The following is an 18,348-nucleotide window of genomic DNA, read 5'->3' as shown; positions in this document are numbered from 1 at the left end:
GAGGGAAAAGGGCTGAAGGGAGAGAAGAAAGATTTGGGGCAGGCCAGGACCCCAAGGACTCTGGGACTACGGGCCGGGGCCACAGGCCTGAGGAATGCACCCTCCAAGTGAACACAGAGCAAGAAACCGTCACGGATGAAGTCCTCAGGGATCCTTGAACTAGTCTGCCCGAACACTGTGCAGCGGAGCAACTGAGGCCAGGAGTGTAACGCAGCATTTCCTGGGGGCAAGGCCAGCCTTTGCCCTTGCAGAATCTCAGCGTTCTGGACTCCAAAGTCCTTCCTCCTGACTTCCACCCCTTCTTCAGCCTCAAACAGAAATCTCTGCTTCGAAGGCCCCGAAGGACCCTGGTGGGGCCGGAAGTGGACATGTGGAAGGGCTCAGCAGACCGACTACGATCCTGCAGGAAATCAGCCCAAATTCCATTTGTTATCTCTTGATCTTCAGTGTTGGCAACTCATCAAAAGTATGTTTTTAAAAACCAAACCTTCAAGGCCGTGCAGGTCACACGCGTCCTTCAGGGCACAGACTCAGTGGCCAGTTCCAGCTCGGGGAAGGACTTCCTCATTGATCTGGAAATCCCCCCCTTCCATCCCCCCCCCCCCCCCCCCCCCCCCGCTGCCTCCACGGGAATGTCCTGGCAGTTGTTTTCCAAGAGGAGGCCTGCTTTTGGGGGGTGGAGAGAGTGACAGGGAGAGAGGAGGGCAAACATGGGCCAGAGGGCAACCTGGGTTTGGAAAGCCTTCTTCGAATGAGGCCAGAGCCCCAGGGCAGGCCTCGTGATTATTTCCACAGCACGAACAGAAAATTCCTGAGCTTCGCCAACTCCTTCATGTTAGGGAGTTAGGGAAGAGTTTGAAAGGGAGACCCAACGAAGGGGTGACTTGGCCAGAGAACAGCAGGTTGTTGGCAGGGTCTGAGCAGGGGAGAGGTGGGGATGGGGTGGAATTCAGGCCTCCCGCCCCTTTCCTTTCCCTTTCCGGGGTGGAAGGTGATAGGGGCCGGGGGGCGCTCAGCACCACTCGGTGTCAGCCCCATTTGACAGACCAGGAGGCTGAGGCCCAGGGAAAGGGAGCGACTCTTCCACGGTGTGGCAAACAGCGGTAGCGTGGGCAGATACTGGCTCCAGAGAGAGAAGCTCCAGAGAATTCCTGAGGAGCCGGGAGAGGGAGGCGGCTTCTTGGAGGAGGGGACCCCGAAGATGGGCAGGAGGGAGGGGCGTGCGTGCGTGTGTACATAAAATCAATAAACACTCTGGAAAGTGTTTCCTTTCCACAGAAAGGAGTGGAAGGAAGTGAAGTGAGTCCTCTGCAGAGGCCCGACCGCCGGCAGCGCCCACCACCCTCCAGCGTCTCCTCGGGCGGCGGTGTGGACGCGCACAGGCCCCCGAGCCCGGACCTTCTCTCCGATGCGCGGCCTGCGCCCGCGGGGCCTCCCCCTGCGAGAGGGAGAGACCCCGCCGCCCCCGCGCCTCCAGCCTGCGCGGCCCTGAACCTGACATCACTCAGCGCGTGGTTTCGGATCCTCTTTCGCTTCTGCCGGGTCGGCTGGGATTGCATGAAATTGCATTTCGAAAGGGGATGCGGATTTCCACGCGGGAGGGTCTTGCGAAAGCTGCGAGGGGAGCGGGGTGTCCGAGGGCCGGGGAAGCTTCCTTGAGAGCCCCCACTCCTACCCCTGCCGCCTGACACCGTGCCCTAGAAAAGTCGGGGTAACGGTTACCGCGGGGTGGGGTGTTGGGGAGACACGGGGAGAGCCGGGTGGGGCGGCTGGCAGAGGTCCTCCTGGGCTCAGTGGGGCGCACCTTGCAGTGAGGAGTTAAGCCGTACGTTGGAGCACACGGATTTTTCCGTGTCTATATTTTCTTTTACAATAAAGCTATTTTATTTTATTTTATTTTATTTTATTTTATTTTATTTAAAAAAAATTTTTTTAACATTTATTTATTTTTCAGACAGAGACAGAGCATGAACGGGGGAGGGTCAGAGAGAGGGAGACACAGAATCCGAAACAGGCTCCAGGCTCTGAGCTGTCAGCACAGAGCCCGACGTGGGGCTCGAACTCACGGACCGCGAGATCATGACCTGAGCCGAAGTCGGTCGCCTAACCGACTGAGCCACCCAGGTGCCCCTAAAGCTATTTTTTAAATGTTCAACCATTTGGGACGCCTGGGTGACTCAGTCAGTTAAGCCTCTGACTTCAGCTCAGGTCATGATCTCACGGTTGGTGGGTTTGAGCCCTGCGTGGGGCCCCAGGATCCTTTGTCCCCCTGGTTCTCTGCCCTCCCCTGCTCGTGCTCTGTCTCTCTCAAAAATAAATAAACAAAATTAAAATAGTCAACCAATTAAAGTTGTAAGTGAAATTTCAACTCGAACTTTCTTCTTTCTTTCTCCGGCCTTTCTTCTTCTCTTTGAACAAGTTTCTCTTCTCTTTCTCTTGCTCTGTTGGTCTCTCTTTTAACAAATATTACCTGAGGACCCATCATGTGCCAGGAGATGCTCTGGGCTCCAAAGCTCTGTTGATGAATAGACCTGGTTCCTCCTTCTGCGAGCTTGCTGCGTAGTGAAGGTGGGTGACAAATAAATGGGAAAACAAACAAATGCAGAACTACAAATTGTGGTAAGGATGGGGAAGATTTGACGTGTATCATTTATTTTTGCATGCATGTACAAACGTGTGTACGATATTGTATGTTGCACATATGTAGGCTTAAAAATTTTTTTTTAATGTTTCTTCATTTTTGAGAGACAGAGTGTGAGCTAGGGGAGGGGCAGAGAGAGGAGACACAGAATGTGAAACAGGCTCCAGGCTCTGAGCTGTCAGCACACAGCCGGATGCGGGGCTTGAATTCGTGAGCTGTGACATCATGATCCGAGCTGAAGTCGGATGCTTAACCAACTGAGCCATCCAGGCGCCCCTTTTATTTTTATTAAGAAAAAAAAATTTTTTAAGGTAGGCTTTTTCCTAAAACACAGGGATCATATACAATACATGCTGTTCAAGACTTGTCTTTCTCCCTTAAGAATGCATGGTGGGGGAACACCTGGGTGGCTCAGTGAGTTAAGCGTCCGTCTTGATTTCAGCCCACGTCATGATCTCATGGTTGGTGGGTTCCAGCCCTGCCTAGGGCTTGGGATTCTTCCCCCTCCCCACCCCCCACGTCTCTCTGACCCTCCCCTGCTTGTGCTCGCTCTCTTTCTCTCAAAATAAATAGACTTAAAAAAATGCACAGTGGGAAATTTTCCCAATTGGCACATGCAGACCACCTTGTTATTTGGTGGTAGCATAGTATTCTGTTCTATAGTTGTGGAGCTGCTATGTCAAAGACTTGCTACGGATTCTCGGAGTTCCTGTGGTCCCAGAAGTGGCCTCGGGGATAGCTGGGTAGGGGAGTGAGTGGGTTTATGCTCTGCCTCTTTTTAGCCAGAGCAGCCCTCCTTTGATGTGTGTCCTCCACCCGGGTTGCATATAAGTCACCTGGCAGCTTTTTAAACCATTGAGTCAGGATCTCTAGGGTGGGCACTGGGAATACATGTCTTTTTTTTTTTTTTTTTTTTAAGTTCCTCAGGTTTGTCTAAAGTACAGCCAGGACTGAGAAGCACTGTGCTATCATAGGGTGAGGCTGGGGGTGATCCACATGAGGATTTTGAAAGCCAGTGACCTCAAAGGAGGGTGTGGAGCCCTCACAACAGGTTAAGAGCAAAGCAGGATTGGGGTGGGAACTCTTGCTGCCCACTCCAGGGTTCTGCCCCTCGGATCACCTTTTTTTTGCAAATTTCTCTGCCTTCAGATTCACAGATCCCTGGGTAAAGCTGGATATGTGTTCCTTCTTTTCAATTAAGGTTTATATCACAATTCCAATTATTAAGACAATACAGTTCTACTAAAGAAGGAAGAGTCAAAAGATGTGCATGAGTAGGTGATTCACAAAAGAAATCCAAAAGACGTGTGAACATGTGAAAAGGAATCCCACCAAGATAGACACAAATTAAATCAATGATGACATCTTCCCACCCATACCATTGGCAAAGGTGAAATGCTTTATGGCACAAAAATGTGGGGAAGTGGACACTCTTCTTAAAATTATATCCATGCAGGGGCACCTGGGTGGCTCAGTCGGTTAAGCGTCTGCCTTTGGCTCAGGTCATGATCTCACGGTTCGTGGGTTCGAGCCCTGTGTCCGACTCTGTGCTGACAGCCGAGAGCCTGAAGCCCACTTCAGATTCTGTCTCCGTTTCTCTCTCTGCCCCTCCCCCGCTCACACTCTGTCTCTGTCTCTCTCTCTCTGTGTCTCTCAAAAATAAATAAACATTAAAAAAAATCGTACCCATCCAATCTTCTAGATGGAATTTGGTAATACAGATGAAAAACATTAAAAAGTGCCTTTCATTTGCCGTAGCAATTCCATTTCTAGGAAAAATGCATGTGCTAAGATATATGTAAAATATGTTGTTATGATTAAAATAATTGGAAACAGCATAAAGATCCAGAAATGAAGTATTTGTGGCAAAAATAAATTATTCTGCATCCCCCTGTGGAATATTAAACAGCCATCAAAAAGGATGAGTCCTGGGGCGCCTGGGTGGCTCAGTTGGTTAAGCGTCCGACTTCGGCTCAGGTCATGATCTCACGGTCCGTGAGTTCGAGCCCCGTGTCGGGCTCTGTGCTGACAGCTCAGAGCCTGGAGCCTGCTTCCGATTCTGTGTCTCCCTCTCTCTCTGACCCTCCCCCATTCATGCTCTGTCTCTCTGTCTCAGAAATAAACATTAAAAAAAAAAAAAAAAAGGATGAGTCCGGGGGTGTGCTTGTTTGGCTCAGAGCCAACAGCATGCAACTCTTGATCTTGGGGTCGTGGGTTCCAGCCCCGCATTGGGTGTGAAGCCTACTTAAAAAAAAAAAAGTTGAAAAAAAGGATAAGTCTGATCTGTGGATGTTGACATGGAGAAATGGATGCATTATATTACCATGAAAGAAAACAAGCTCCAAGATGGTGTTTGGATATGGTCCCACTTTTGCATAAAAGTAAATATATGTGTGTGTGTGTTTGTGTATGCATACGTGTGCATGTATATGTGTGCATGTACATAGGTATGTGTGTGTATATCTATGTGTATGAGTATATATGTGCATGTCTGTGTATTTGTGTGTACATGTGTATATGTGTCTATGTGCATGAGTTGTGCGTTTTTGTGTATCTGTTTGTGTGTATTTATGGCTAAAAGGGTATTAACACTGGTTATCTCTGGACAGTGGGGTTATAGAGTTCTTTCACTTTTTACTTTCATAACATATCTGCATTGCTAAAAAAATTTTGTACCATCAGATGGTCTAATTTTAGGGGCGCCTGGGTGGCCCAGTTGGTTGAGGGTCTGACTTCGGCTCAGGTCATGACCTCGCGGTTCGTGAGTTTGAGCCCCACGTCGGGCTCTGTGCAAACAGTTCGGAGCCTGGATCCTGCTTCAGATTCTGTGGCTCCTCTCTCTGCCCCCCCCCCCCCCCCCGCTCACTCTGTCTCTCTGTGTCTCTGTCTCTCTCTTTCAAAAATCAATAAGCATCAAAAATAATTTAAAAAAAAGAAGGTATAATTTTCCAATCAGAAAAATGTTTAGCATATTTTCCTTTAAAAGATTACCAGTAGGGGCGCCTGGGTGGCGCAGTCGGTTAAGCGTCCGACTTCAGCCAGGTCACGATCTCGCGGTCCGTGAGTTCGAGCCCCGCGTCGGGCTCTGGGCTGATGGCTCGGAGCCTGGAGCCTGTTTCCGATTCTGTGTCTCCCTCTCTCTCTGCCCCTCGCCCGTTCATGCTCTGTCTCTCTCTGTCCCAAAAATAAATAAACGTTGAAAAAAAAATTTTTTTTAAAAATAAAAGATTACCAGTAATACATAGTTATTAGAGAAAATACAGAAAAGCAGAATACAGAACCCAAGTTCCTCTTGGTTCTTACCCACCCCCCCAAAGGCTTCTGCAGTTCCACTTCCGCTCCTTTGCTTCTGGTTTTTTCCCTGTGTCTACTTTAGATAGCTGTTGTCATTTGGCATGAAGAATTTCACATCCTGTTTTTTATCTGACTTGCATTTTAATGGAAGCCTTTAAATGGAAAAAGCCTTCTCAAATGGCACCGTTATTGGCTATGTAATATTCTATGACTGTCTCGGTTTTCTTAATAATTTTCTTCCTATCAGATGTTTGGCTCATCTCAACCTTCTGCCGTTATGACCAACACTGCAATAAACATCTTTGTCGTAATGTCTTTCCGTCCTCAGGCTCAGGTTCAATTCCCAGCAGTTGAATCAGCGGGCTAAAGGGAAGGAACACTATTAAGTCCTGGGCGCCCGTTTCCAAATTGCTCTGGAAGAGGGTAGACTTGTCTTTGCTGCACCAGCCATGCATGAGCCCACCATGCATTTTCCATTTCATTTCCATTTCATTTCCAAGCAAGACTGGTTCCTTGTCTGAATCTTTGCCCTGCAAACACTCAGTGCTCCCCACTTCTGTCCTCCCTCCCTGTGGTTTAGTGAAGAGAGCAGGGTACCACGGATTCAAGTCATGACAGGCCCTGTGACTGACAGTGTGACTTGGGGAAAATCACTTGACCTCCCTGGGCCTCCAGTTTCTTCCTCCAGTTCCTGTCCTCCTTCCCATGTGGCTGGAAAGCTAAAGCACTTGACCTTGTTCCCAGAGGTCAGATGGGGTTGGATATTATTATTCTTTTCCTTCTCTGGGACAGCACCAAACCTTTTTCTCCAAGTTTCCTCTAGGGATCTGGCTGGAAAAGCTCTCCTGCTTTGTGTGGGGTATGTCCAGGTGTCTTCCCCAGGACCATAGCAATGTTTCTCGTCAAGGCCATCCTCTCCTGGGAGAAAGAACAGGGGCTTGTTGGCACCCAGATGGTCTTGTTTTTCCCTTTCTTGCAAACCGGGGTAGAGAAGCTAAGGGATCTCCTTCCTTCTTGGCCTGCCCACAGGCTGAAAGGTTCTTAGTGAAAGATTCAAGGAAACAGTGCTAGAACCCCTGGATTCAGGCAGGCACGCATGCATGCCCTAGATCATTCAGTCACATACTCCACTAGGGTTAGCCAAGGCCTCCCACTGGCTGTCTGGCTTGGTGCACCCTCAGAAATGCCAAGGAGGAGAGGAGGCAGGCACCCAGTCTCTGGTCCATAGAGTGACGTGTTGAAGGAAGCAGGGTGGGATTATCACAGGCTTCCGATAGCCCTTTCCATCAGGTCCACACTCCTTCACCCTGCAGAGCTCTGCATACCTGGTCTTCTTGGAACTTCTGCTTGGAAGATTCCCATGCTCTGCCCCTTTGCCAGATTCTTACTTGTCCTTGGGTCCGAACTTAGATCCACCTTCACTCGGAAGCCTTCCAGGACTGTCCAGCTCCTAATTGGGTGGCCCCCATGTGATTCCATGGCAGCCCTTCCCTTTAAATCGGCTCACCCTCTCTGTGACCTTTGACCCTTCTCTTGTAAGTCACCCCAACAGACTGGTTGAGGTCTCTTTTTTTAAAAAAAATTTTTTTTCAACGTTTATTTATTTTTTGGGACAGAGAGAGACAGAGCATGAATGGGGGAGGGGCAGAGAGAGAGGGAGACACAGAATCGGAAACAGGCTCCAGGCTCTGAGCCATCAGCCCAGAGCCTGACGCGGGGCTCGAACTCACGGACCGCGAGATCGTGACCTGGCTGAAGTCGGACGCTTAACCGACTGTGCCACCCAGGCGCCCCAGAGGTCTCTTAAGGGCATGTATTGTATCTGTCTTCTTGAACCTTGTATCAACTTTATCCAAAACAATGCTCAGCATACAACAGGGGCTCAATAAACATTTGGGGGGATAAGTGGAAGGTGTGTGGAGACCTAGGTACAGCAGGCCATATGAGGTGTGGTCCTCTGAAAGGCGCAGACTTCAAGCATGCTGTGGGAGCCCAGGGGGGCTGGGATGATGACAGGAGATTTCCTGGAAGAAGTGGGATATGAACTGGCTTCACAGAGTGAGTGGGAATCAGATGAGCAAAGGGGAGGAAAGGCATTCTGGGTAAAAGAAATGGCGTGAGCTGAGACAAGATGGCAGCACAGCGTGATAGGTGTGAGGGCATCTGCTTGGCTGCATGGGGGGCTTGGACGGGCAGGTGAGTGGGAAAGATGGGCATTGCAGGTTGTGGGCACAGGGGCTGAAAGGAAAGAGGGCATGCTGGAGACAAGTGAGAGATGGGGGAGAAGAACTGAGTGTTGACTGTCGGGGAGATGTGTTTGGCACTGGCCCCGTGGGCAGTAGAGAGACAGTGAAAATTACTGAGCAACAAGATGGTAGCCGGGTATGATGTTACAAAACATGGTGGACCCAGCTCTGTAAAATCAGCCTGGAGACTTGGGTTCAACCCCATTTCTACCTATCTCTCTGGCCGGGCAAATCTTTTCAATTTCTCCCAAGACTCATTTACTCAACAAAAAATGTTGAGGTCTTTGTGGCAGACACTGTTCTGGGCCCTTGGAATTCAGTAACAGTCATGGCAGACCAGGTCCTGGTCTCACAGATTCTTCCATTTTTCACAGCTATAAAGCCTGCCATGAAGACTATGCTATGAACGGGGATGATGACTAATAAAATTGTTACCTACTGTCGGTTAAAAAAAAAAAAAAAGAAAGATGGGTGCCTGGGTGGCTCAGTTGGTTGAGTGTCCGACTCTTGGTTTCAGCTCAGGTCATGCAGGATCTCATGGTTCATGAGATAGAGCCCCACGTTGGGCCCTGCGCTGACAGCATGGCGCATGCTTGGGATTCTCTCTCTCTCCCTCGGCTCCCCTCCCCCCCCCCCCCGGCCTCTCTCTCTCTCGCTCTCAAAATAAATAAATAAATTTTTTAAAAATGACAAATTTAGGCTGTGAGGTCTTGGTAGTATCAGATGGAATGGCCTGTGTGAAGCCGTTTGTGGTGGCTGTGGAGGTGACAGTGGCCTCTGAGATTTCAGGAGTCCCCAGAGATGGGGTGGGAGGTGGACATGGCAGAGATTATGTATCAGAGGTCATCTCTTGGTCCACATGGGACTTCGGTGGACCCCTGGAGAATGTCTTGAAGGCAGGGCCCTGCCATACCCTCCTCTCAACACCCAGCACCTGCCTGCAGTGTCTGCTACGACGGGCCCTCAGCAAAAGGCTGTGGGAAATGATTATCTGTGTCATCACCAGCCTACTGCTGCCTTCCTGCCCAGGAAGAAGGCCTAGCTTGTCTCTCAGCGAGTCCTGTTGTCCCTAAACCCACATAAAGTGTTTTAGAGATAGCTGGAGAACAATGAGGATTGTTGCAGAAAGAAGCAAAGCCCTGGGCAGGGATTGGCCTCCTTCTGGCCTCAGGACCCACCCATGAGTCCCTTCCGGAACTTCCGTGGGTAAGACCTGTCTGGCTTCTTAGGGAGTTAACCACCCCCATGGCCTTTCAGGAACTAGTAACACATCTGCTGCTCCGACTGGATGCAAACTGTCCCCACTTCATCTCTGTCTTTCTAGAGCCCTGTCCCCAAAGACCCTTGATCCATCCTGTTACAAATCTGGAGGTGGGGGTGCTCATTTGGGGACCAGGGAAGGGTGAAATGTCAAGTTGCCCAGAGCTGGTTGTGAGCCAATGGGGCACAGATTTACAGAAGGGTACTTGTCTTCCTTATAGTTCTCTTCCTGTATTTTCCAATTTTTCCCCCAGTGAGTATGCTTTTGGGAGTCATTTAAAAACTACATTTTTCATTGACAAGGTATATAAATAAATGGGTAAAACATTAAAATATAAGGGACATGGATTGTTTCCACTTAATGGAGGCTGAGATTAGGGGCCTAGTGCCTGGCACATGGTAGGTGCACAAAGTGTTGGCTGAACGAGTGACAGGGTGTCATAATGGGTCTCTCCTTCCTCGCCACCACCCATTTGTCCATGAAGCACTAGGAGCTTGGGACCCAGGCATGACTAGGCTCCTAGGCTGGAAGGGGAGGCAACAGGTACGGGTACTGGAACCCTACCGAGGCTGCCTCATGCATCACGGGAGACGTGCTCACCTGTGGAAGTGAGGAAGGTCTCAAAAAACTGGGTAACACTGGAACTGGATTGTGAAGGTTGGGTAAGGAGTTTGTCAGACGGGGGAGGTGTGCAGGGATTCCAGGACATGGACCCACATCCTTTTGCTCCTTCATTCATTCACTCACTCATTCTTCAAATCATGCTTATCTGTGGCCCAAACTGAACCCAAACCATCACGGTGTCACCTCTGTTTCTGGAGAATGTTTCCAGAGCACCTACAACGTGCCAGGCGCTGACCCAGTGCCCAGCGATATGGCAAGATTATCTGGGCCTTCATCACAATTAGATTCAAATATACTGGCAGAAAATAAACATATGCTACAACTCCAACGATGAGGCCAGGAAGAAAATGCCAACAGGTGACAGATGGGGGGAGGGTGGAAGCCATTTTGGTTGGGGTGGTCAGGGAGCAGACATCGGACGGAGAATCTGGGGGAGGAACGTTCTAGGCAGAGGGAAGAACAAAGGCCAACTCCCTCCCAATCGGGAATGAGCTGGGTGTGTTTGAGGGGAAACAGCAACAAAATGTCCCTGGAGATTTTTGAGCAGACAACAGTGTGATCTGATATATGTTGTAAAAGATTGCTTGAACAAGGCAACGATCACACTTCTCCCCCACAGGCACCCTTTAAAACACATTTGAAGGGTGCGCCTGGTTGGCTCAGTGGGAAGAACACGCAACTCCTAACCTCAGGGCTGTGAGTTCAAGTCCCATGTGGGGCATAGAGCTTATACACACAAACACACACACACTTGAAGTTTTTTATATTATAGATTTAAACTTGCAAATGATACATTTTGTGGCTTCTATATGTTATAGATGTTTTCAAATATTTTCTTTACCCAACCTTGGGGATATCTCCTTTGACTTATGACGAGTGTCCTCCCCCATCATACTCTGTCATCACGGTCAGCCAAGACAGACTTACTTTCCATCAGAAAACCTTGGATTTTAGTTTTTATCTTCATTTCTTATGTTTTGTTCACTTAAGTTTGTTCTGTAATTCACTTGCCATCTAAGCGACAGAGCAATAACCCAAGGGCCACAACTCAAATTTCTCACAGATGCACAACGGATAATTTAATCCTACTAGGGATCTGGACCATGTCTGAGCCCTGGGGGCAAAATACAATAAACACTCCTTTAGGAGAGAGCGTCTGGCTTTTTTGTTTGCATTATCTTTGGAAACGTAACTGTTATCATGAACCCCTAAACCCTTATGACTTCTGTGTGATATATAGGAGAGCTTTTGAATTGCTTCGTGTGATGTATCCTTACTAAAAACTTTCTGTGCCTACACATAAACTTACAGATCAAAATTATCTTCCTTCTTAACAAGTAATGGGTTGGCCCCAACTAATAGTCATTGAAATTTTTAAAGCTTAAATACTGATTTCCCTTTTTCTTTTATTTTTTTAACTTTCTTTTTTTTGAGAGACAGAGCATGTGAGCAGGGTCGGGGCAGAGAGAGGAAAAAGAGAGAATCCCAAGCAGGTTCCGCACTGTCAGCACAGAGCCCAATGCGGAGCTTGAACCCCCAAACCAGGACATCGTGACCGGAGCCATAACCAAGAGTCCCCTGATTTCCCTTTTGAAATTCAAATAAGCATGCGTGCCCATGACTGCTTCTTCACTTCTGAGCTCTAAAGCTGGGGGATTCAGGGGGTCTTGTGCGGCCAAGGGAGCCCTCATTTCTGCCCTGGCTGGTATGTTGAGGGACCTGGGCTCGGTCTCCAGGTGCCCTCTCAAACTGCCCCTTCGTTGGCTGCTGGGAAGTTTCCATGGGGCAGTGCTCCACAGAGGACTTGGGTGGGTGAGGGGTGAGAAGTGGGAGAAGGAGTTCTGGGAACAAGGACTTGAGAAAGCAGGACAGGTGGGTTTCCAGCCAAGGGGACCTTTTTGTGTATCCCAGGGTCGTGGCCACAGGTGCTTTAGGATACTGCTGTGCCGTCTACACAGAGGCACTCACATTCCTGGCATGGAAGGTGGAGAGCAGGGAGCCGGGGGAGAGAGCTGGGAGACCCCCAAGGCCACCGAGACCATCCTGTGAGCGTGAAGTGGTCTGGACTAGGGTGGTACCAGTGGATGTCATGAGAGGTGGTGGAATTTAGGAAACATTGGGCTCCCTCCATGTAACAGAGCCCAGCACCCTTTGGAAAGGTGACCGATCCCAGGCCTGGCACAAAGAGCTGACGTCTAGGAACTTAAGGCCCGATCCTATCACTCAGCAGCTGTGTGACCTTGACACTGGCCAAGTCACTCAACCTCCTTGTGGCTTATTTATCAAATGAACCCAGTCTTGCCTAACTGTCAGGGAGCTGTAAAGCTAGAGGTGAGGAGGAAGACTTTGGAAGGGCCAGCGTGTTGGGTTGCTGGGGGACTCCACTCTCCAGACTCAGCCTCGGGCTAACTGCTTTGTCCCTCCAAGGCTTGGAGTCTCAAAAACTCAGGGTGCTGAGGACTAGTGACGCGGAACCCCGGCTTGGCTGTCACTCCTGGTGACTGTTTGAGCTTCCCACAGCCCAAGCTCACCACTCAAGGGCATCTCTTTAATCAGCATATTGTTCAATTATGATTGAAATGGTCCAGTTCATAGGTGGGAGGACAGGCAGAAAGGAAACAGCAGTCACCGGGCCCCAGGAGCCTTGGCTTGCTCTGTTCAACCTGTTCTTCCCTCACAGAAGCACTTCTGGCCTCAGTTACCTCTCTTGAGGACCTGCTCTGTGCCAGGCTGACCTCTGAAAGCATGTTGCTGAGGTTCCAATGGGGAGAGTCTAGACCCCCAAAGTACCCAAAGCCCTACTACGTGCAGAGCCTGGCTGCCCATAGGGGCTGCAGGACTAGGAAGTCCCCCCCCTCCCACCCCAACACAAAGACACATACCAGTCCAGGGTAAGAAACAATTTGCAAAACCCCGTGCTAGCAAGAGTTTTGGTGAGCTTGCGGGTGGGTGTGTGTATTGTGGCCGTGGGGGGAATTCGGGTATGAAGGATCTGAGTGGCATAGCGCACACTGGGCTGAGAATTGAAATTCTGGGTCCGAATCCCTTCTCTTCTGGGGTGAGATCTTGGGCAAGGCCCTTGGCCTCTCCAAGCTGCTGGTTCTCCATTGGTACCATAAGGGCAATAATCTAGACTGGCCTAGAGATCTCAAAGGGCCCCTTCAGCTTCGAGAGTTTCTGTTTTACCTTCCTAGGCCACACCGCTGTGTGCTGGGATGGAGATTTCCCAGGACAGGGACTTCAGTTTCTCTTTCCCATCAGGTACAGGACCCCATGCCCAGTGGGTCCTTAATCCCCATGTTGACTGACCCTCTAACCCATCATAAAGCTCAGGACTCCAGTTGGGTGGGGTGACCAGATATCTCTGATCACTCTCAACCCTTCTCCTGGTCAGAATGATACCTCAGAGGGTGCTTCCACTGGAGGGGGTAGGACCCACCCACGGCTCACCTTTGAGATACCACAGAAGGCTAGAATCCAGGGTCATCCTGAACGGGAAAGGCAAACTGAGGGAGTAACGCCAGATCAGCTGACTCATGGGGCACCCACTCCCCAACACACCTCTGGGCCATGACCTGCCTATGCCAAGCCTTTCCCAGAAATACCAGCTGTGACTAGCCTAGGCACACGGCAGCTCCCAGCATTGCTGTGAAGCCTAGTATCTAACTTCCAGATCTAAACTTGATAATCCCTCTTCCTCTCTTCTTGGGCAAGGTTCCTTAGGTTCTAGAAGAAATGAAATCCCAAATTAATTTTTTCAGCAGATTAAATCTAGGGCAAAGTCCCAAAGCACTGGAAAAAGAATTGGCCAGGGAGTCAGGAAGCTGGGGATCTGCTCTAGCTCTAACCCCTTACTGGGTGACCTTGGAAGAATCACTTGTTCCTCTGGGTCTCAGTTTCCCCTTCTGTGCAGCAAGCCCATTGCCCTAGGAGGATCTCTGAGGAAACGTAAATCATATTTTAACTGTTTTTGGTGCCTCAGGGCAGGGTCTCCTCAGCCTACACGGTGTTTGCCACGCAAGGTCCTCTGGCCTAGGGCTCCACTGAAATTTGCTGCTGGCCAGAGATCAGAAACCCAAGGGTAAGGTAGTTTTGATTGTCTCTCATTTTCTGGAAGTGGTGACATTAGGCCAATATCTGTGGTTTAGCATATGACCGTGGGCCTTCTCAGCAGCCCAGATCCTGACAGTTTTATGAGGGGCTGAGCCCTGTGGCTAGGCTTTCTACCAGAGCATGTGACCCAGGCAGCTGCAGGCTGGGGCTTACAGTGAACTTCCCCAAGGCTGTGACTCCATGTGGAGGTCTGGAGACCCAGGGTGGGAGTGAAGAGGGCCCAGGAGGGGCTGTGTTTGCTCCAGGAGGGTAGGCACTGGCCCTTATGAGGCCCCTAGGTGAGGCCTTGCTTTAAAGTGAGTGAAGAACCCTTCCCTTTCTATAGTTCTCAGGAGATAAGGATTTTATCAAGCCATAGAGGAAAGAGATTTTTACTTCCCTTTTTGTGCTTTTGCACATTTTCTCAATCGTTGGCGGTGAACATGACCTGCTTTGGTAATCGGGGGAAAAAAGCCTGTTATTATTATCTTTTTAGTACCATTCCTGAAGCCATCGGCACCCACCGCTCCGCTCATTTCATGATTTTTTTCTAGGGAGCCCTGTGCTGTCTGGTGGAAAGGATATGGGCTTCAGAATCAGACAGACCTGGGCCGAGGGCTTGGCCCCACCATTTCCTAGCTGTGTGTCCTTGGGTGAGTCACCTAAATTTTCTGAGCCCCATGTCCCTTCTAAAAAGGGAATAATAGTAGGGGCGCCTGGGTGGCGCAGTCGGTTGAGCGTCCGACTTCAGCCAGGTCACGATCTCGCGGTCCATGAGTTCGAGCCCCGTGTCAGGCTCTGGGCTGATGGCTCGGAGCCTGGAGCCTGTTTCCGATTCTGTCTCCCTCTCTCTCTGCCCCTCCCCCGTTCATGCTCTGTCTCTCTCTGTCTCAAAAATAAATAAAACGTTAAAAAAAAAAGTTAAAAAAAAAAAAGAAGGGAATAATAGTAGCTGTCCGTGTCGAAGCTCATTTAACACATGCCAGTCACTGTTCTAAGCATTTTCACGTATTTACGCATTTAATCCTTCCTTCCACCTCCGTAAGGAAGGCGCTACTCTTAGCTCCATTTTACAAATGAGGAAACAGAACACAGAGAGCTCAAATATCTCGCGTAGGTCATCGGCAACTTAGTTTGTGGTGGAGCTGGGACTGAGCCGGGCCGTCCAACCTCAGGGCACGGGGGATCCTGACCTTCTGGTCATAGGGGCTCATTGGCCAGGAGATTTCCGTGAGATGAAGCGTGCAGAGGTCTCAGAGCCCCACACACGGGCAGGGTCACAGATCTTCCTCTTACTCTTTTCTGCGGTGAGAGACAGCCATGTGAATGTCCAGTCTCGTGAGGAACTCCTACTGGGGGGGTGGGGAGGGGGTTGGAGCACTGAGCTTCTGAGCATCACCGCTGGGGTCAGGACCCCGATGGGGCCTGGACAGCCTGCACCCTAGCCTGTCACCATCCCATCGGGGATGGGGACAAGCCGGGGAGGTCCTGCCGCTCAGTTGTGATGAGCGGAAAGCAGGAACCAGATCTCTCAAGCCCTATCAGGGTGCTTTCTCTGGGCCCCAACCTCCCGGCCCAGGAAAGGCTCCCTGGGGAAGCAGGGGGTAGGCTCCCAGCATCTTGAGTCTGGATGTAGGCAGACATTCTCTTACCACCTGCTGTGCTGGCTGGGGTGGGGGATGGGGGCTGTGGGAGCACGTGCAGGCTGTGGGCAGAACAGAGGAAGTGAGGAAGCCATTCAACAACAGCTGGTTTGGGAGGTTGGTGGCAGCTGGCTGGGGACCTCTACTTCCCTCGGCACTGACATCCCCAGCCACTCCAGCCACTGCGGGGGCCCCTGGCCTTGCCCCCAGCACAGAGGTGAGGTGCCCATGGTGATGGGGCTGTGGGGTGGTTACATTTGGAGGGATTGTAGCTTTCAGTCCCGAGGGATCCAAAGTCATGGGGCAGATATTGGCCCATCTCTGGGGTAAGGAGGGGTGGACAACCACATGTAGGTTCCGGGTTTGTTTCCCCACTTTTTTTGTCCAGTTGAGAAAGCCTCCTTCTCCTGCGCTTAATAAATAAGAAGGAAACAAAACCCCACGCCCTCCCCCTCCTGCTGCTCGTTCCATTTGCACCGTGCTGACACATGTGACGGGCCTGTTCATGGCACTTCACGTGCCCGGTCTCATCCCGTTCTCACAGCAGCCCTGCTACGCGGCTGCACCTGTTCTAGACCCATTTTCTGGATGAGGACACTGAGGCTTGACCACTTGCCCAGGGGCTCACAGTTGATACAGCAAGTGATGAAGCTGACACTTGGACCCTGGCATCTCTTCCCCAGGACATTTAGGGCCCGGATTGTTTTACATTTTTTTTTTCAACGTTTTTTATTTATTTATTTTTGGGACAGAGAGAGACAGAGCATGAACGGGGGAGGGGCAGAGAGAGAGGGAGACACAGAATCGGAAACAGGCTCCAGGCTCCGAGCCATCAGCCCAGAGCCCGACGCGGGGCTCGAACTCACGGACCGCGAGATCGTGACCTGGCTGAAGTCGGACGCTTAACCGACTGCGCCCCCCAGGCGCCCCCCGGATTGTTTTAAGGGAAATACTTTCTCAAAATATTAAAAGCTATATTTCAAAAAGACAGCTTTGAGATAGAATTCACGTACCGTATAACGTGCGTAGGTATGGTATACAATTCAGTGGCTTCTAGTACATTCACAGAGCTGTGCAACCATCATCACCACCAGCTCTAGATCAGTTTCGGGACGTCATCCCCCACAAAAGAGATCCTGTACTCCTTAGCTGTCATCCCCAATTCTCCCGCCACTTTCAGCCTCTGGTGATCACGAACCTCTGTGGGTCTGCTTATTGTGGACACTTCACATAAATGCAGCCATGTAATATGTACGGGTTTTTGATTGTCCCCCCCCCCCGCCCTGTTTGTGAGAGTGAGTGAGCAGGGGAGGGACAGAGAGAAAGGGGGACAGAGGATCTGAAGCGGGTTCTGCACTGACCGCAGAGAGACTGGTGTGGGGCTCCGACTCACGAACCTGGAGATCACGAGCTGAGCTGAAGTCTGACGCTTAACCGACTGAGCCACCCAGGTGCCCATGGTTTTTTTTTGTTTGTTTGTTTGGTTTTTTTTGGTTTGTTTTGTTTTTTAAATAGATCCAAGAGCCCGGATGGCTCAGTTGGTAGAGCATGGGACTCCTGATGTGAGTTCAAGTACCATGTTGGGTGCGGAGCTTACTTAAAAAAAAGAACCTATTTTTTAAAAATAGGAAATGCCTTTATGTGGCTTCCCAATGAGTTCTAAAGGAGGTTGAGTGAAAATGTTCCATTCCACTTGCCCTGAATTCTTCCAGAGATATTCTAGGCAATATGAAAATTATGCACAAATGTTCTTTTCTTCACACAAATGGAACATATTAAACAACTTCTCTGTACTTTGTTTTTCTACTTTATATTATATTATTACAGGTTTCGACATTGCTTTGGTGCTATCAGAACCACTGGAGATCCCAGTGTGTCTGCAGGATCGTGAGCCTTTAATTTTCTTTGAGGACAAATCAGGCATCTCTGGCATCAGAATCCAGGAGGCCCTGTATGGTCTGGTCTTTATCGCAGGGTTTTTTGTTTTTACTTTCTTTTAAATTGATGGACCTCATCTTTTAGAGAAGTCCTAAGTTTACAGAAACTTGAGCAGATGATTGAGTTCCCATGTGCCTCTTCCCTCCCCTCCCCGCTTTCCTCTATGAATACTGTCTTGCATTAGTGTGGTACATTTGTTACAATTAATGAACAAACACTGATACACAATTGTTCACTGAAGTCCATAGTTTGCATCAGGGTTCACTCTCTGTGTTGCAGTTTTAACAGATGCACGATGTCAATGTCATGCATCCACCATTACAGTATCATCCAGAATAGTTTTACTGCCCTCAAAATCCTCTGGGCTCCACCTTTCATCCTCCGCACCCAACCGCCCCCCCCCCCCCGCCCCCAAACTTTCTACTGTTTCTCTAGCTTTGTGTAGCAGGGTTTTGAATGGGAAGCCGGCCCTGTTCACGTCCTGCTCCCAGCTCCAGGGAGGGACTAAGGGTCCCTGGCTGGGAGGTTGGGATTTCTTCCTAAGGCTGGCAGGTCCTGTTTTCTAGGATAAAGTAAGCTAGCTAAAGTAGAGCCAGAGCCTTGTGACTG

At 50.0% G+C, this 18,348-nt stretch overlaps 1 long non-coding RNA gene across 1 annotated transcript; it reads left to right on the top strand.

Annotated features, from left to right (window-relative positions):
* Positions 1-990: 990 nt before the first annotated feature.
* Positions 991-1,913, top strand: LOC122493521. Its single transcript, XR_006299908.1, has 2 exons — positions 991-1,103; positions 1,279-1,913. It is a non-coding gene; the product is annotated as an uncharacterized LOC122493521 (long non-coding RNA).
* Positions 1,914-18,348: the final 16,435 nt, after the last annotated feature.

This window comes from Prionailurus bengalensis, chromosome D2 (assembly GCF_016509475.1).
Source record: "Prionailurus bengalensis isolate Pbe53 chromosome D2, Fcat_Pben_1.1_paternal_pri, whole genome shotgun sequence".
Lineage (NCBI taxonomy): Eukaryota > Metazoa > Chordata > Mammalia > Carnivora > Felidae > Prionailurus > Prionailurus bengalensis.
This window is presented reverse-complemented; position numbering and strand designations above follow the sequence as displayed.